Source organism: Gavialis gangeticus, unplaced genomic scaffold, assembly GCF_001723915.1.
Source record: "Gavialis gangeticus isolate Ggan-Ray unplaced genomic scaffold, GavGan_comp1, whole genome shotgun sequence".
Lineage (NCBI taxonomy): Eukaryota > Metazoa > Chordata > Crocodylia > Gavialidae > Gavialis > Gavialis gangeticus.
The window spans coordinates 100,705,461-100,708,227 of record NW_017729033.1 but is presented as its reverse complement, the minus strand read 5'-3'; positions in this window follow the sequence as shown (position 1 = coordinate 100,708,227).

Genomic DNA, 2,767 nt, shown 5'->3' with positions numbered 1-2,767 from the left:
AAAGTGCATGTCCAGGTACGTGTGCTGAGGCAAAAAGCCCTGGCTCAAATTTGCACTGCTTCTATTTGAGTTTGTGCAAGCATACATGCTTGCATATGTGGATGTGCCCAAAGAGGTTAACCCCTGACTTGCTAAAATTCAGTAGTGAAACCTATTTCCCATCTTCCAGTCCAGCACTCAAGGCATGTATTGTATGCATGTGCTCTGGGATGAACTGGGCGGGGGGCCAGGGGGAGCGTATTTTAATTAGAGTGGCAATGTAGACAAGCCTATTCATGTGCCGTTCCTTACACAAACTCCATTTTCTGTCTGATCAAAAATTTTGCAACTCCTATATGGGTCAAATAATGATTGGATTGTGCTTATAGCATTACACAGTTCCTAAAACAGGTCAGCAGCTAATTGCAAGAATCACACCCCACTTATTTATAACTTCTATCTCCATATAGTTTTTAGATCTTGTTTTTCTCTTTATTTTTATACAATAGACAGTGTACACCACCCACAACTTCTAATCATGTCATAGAGCAAATTTTGCAACTAGAATATTTTGCAAAGCTAAGCTTACATAAAGTTTCACTACCTTTGCTTCTATGAATGCCCAAGCATTGAGTGAGTCTTGTTCAATTTAGCAAAAGTGCTGGTTGTCTACATAAGCATAATTAGTGAGCATTCACACAAAACACTGCATTCCCATGAGTCTATAGTAGGGTTACCATACGCCCAGATTTTCCTGCGCTTGTCCTCTTTTTTTGGCCCCCTGTGCTATGTCCAGGCGGGTTTTTAAAAAAAGAGCAAATGTTTTTTGCCGTTCCCCTGCTCTCCAGGGCTAGCTGCTTCTGGCTGGGAGCAGTGGGTAAGGTGATTGGCTGTTGGTGGCGGGGTCACATTACCCCAACAGTCAATCACCATACGGGACAGCAGAGGCACAGCAAAAAGCAGCCAGGGGGAGGGAGGCAGGAAGAGAGAGCAATGCAGGAGCTGCTTGGCTTGGGCAGCAGGGCTGGGAATGAGGGCATCGGGGGTAGGGGGCTGTGGTCAGGGGTGAGGAGTATCACTGGGTAGAGGGGCCCGTGGGTGGGGAGTGAGGGGCACCAGCAGGGGTTAGGGGCAGGAGGCACAGATCAGGGGTGAGAGGCATGGCCTGAGCTGCTGAGTGGGTGCAGGTCAGAGGTAAGGGGCGGGGGGCTGCAGGTCGGGAGTGAGGGGCAGCGGCAGGGCTGCGAGGGGCACAGGGGCTGTGGGCTGCGGATCAGGAGTGAGGGGCATGGAGGATGGGATAGGTGACTGTGGGTTGGGTGTGCAGGGCACTGACAGCACCAAGGGGCTGCGGGTCGGGAGTGAGAGGCACCAGCAAGGGGTGGGGGACAGGGTATTGCTGTTCGGGAGTGAGAGGCACTGGCAGTGCTTGAGTCTGTGGGTCCGGAGTGAGGGGCAGCAGCAGCAGGGCTGGGGGGGGTGGCTTGTCAGTAAGGGGCAACAGAATGGGCAGGGGCAGGGCACTGACATGTCACTGCCCCCCACCACCATAACCCCCCCCAAGGCCATTTGCTTGGCACGCCACAGGCAGCTCTGGCTCTGGGTAGCTGCTGCCAGCCACAGAGCCCAGGCTGCTCCCAGCAGGTGGCTGGGAGACTGCAAGCTCTGCTGCAAGTAGCCCAGGCTCCATGACTGGCAGCAGCTACAGAGCTGGGGCTGGCTGCAGCTCAATGCTGGTGGCAACTGCACGTGCACCTTGGGGTGGGTTGTGCTACCCTACTGTCCGCCCGGAGGTGCGCGTGCAGTTGCCACCAGCATGGAGCTGATGCTGGAGCCCAGCACAGTTGTGTGCAGCCTGCTTGCTACAGCTGCCCAGAGCCCAGGCTGGCTACAAATACCTGCGCCGGGCTCCGGAGCCCAGTTACCAGCTCTGTGCTGGGAGTGGAGGAGAAACCAGGGTTGTGCTGCCTCAGGCCCCTCCCCCACCACCCACTCCAAGGCACGCATGCATGCACCGGTACAGAGCTGATGCCTGGGCTCCGGAGCCTGGCGCAGCTGTTTGCAGCCTCCGGGCTGCAGCTGCCCAGAGCCCAGTAACCTTATTCCTGAGCTTGTTTGGTCAGCTCGTCCCAGAGCCTCTGGTCTCAGCCTTGAGGCTGGGACAGGGGCATGGTTTCAAGGTTTTGAGCAGCTTGGGCACTCCAGAGATCCAGGGAGTGCTGGGAGCTGGATCTGAGGTGATCTGGCCTCTGGGCATCATCTTTGGAAGGAACGACCTTCCCTTCTCCAGACCTGAGCTCTCAGAGACACTGGGCAGAGCTATGTGGCTGCTGCTGCTTGTGGAATGATGCAGCCTGGGGCTGTTCCAGTCTCCCACTGGGACCCCAGACCAGTGGCCCCAGCTCTGCCACTACCATCCTGCATGGCCATGGACAAGTCCCCTGCTCCTCTGTGCATTGCAGCTTAGAGTGAGGGTGGGATTTGTTCCCTGGGGCGAGGTTTGGGGGGGGGCATACCCCAGGAGCCCATGAGGAGGCTCTGACTTACTGCCTCAGTCCCTTCAGGGTACAAGGACAGACTCCCCTGGCTCCAGACCAGCTCTCCCCTCCTCTGCTGCACTGACCTGACCCCAGAGCAGTGCACTGGACCCAGCGGGGTGTTAAATGTATGCAGCACTGTCAGTCCAGAGCCAGTCTCATTTGCTTTCCTGGGAGAAAACACTCCTTGATGTGCCCTATGCTCGCTACCTTGGCACCAGGGTGGAGGGACTGTGGTGGGGATGCGCCAT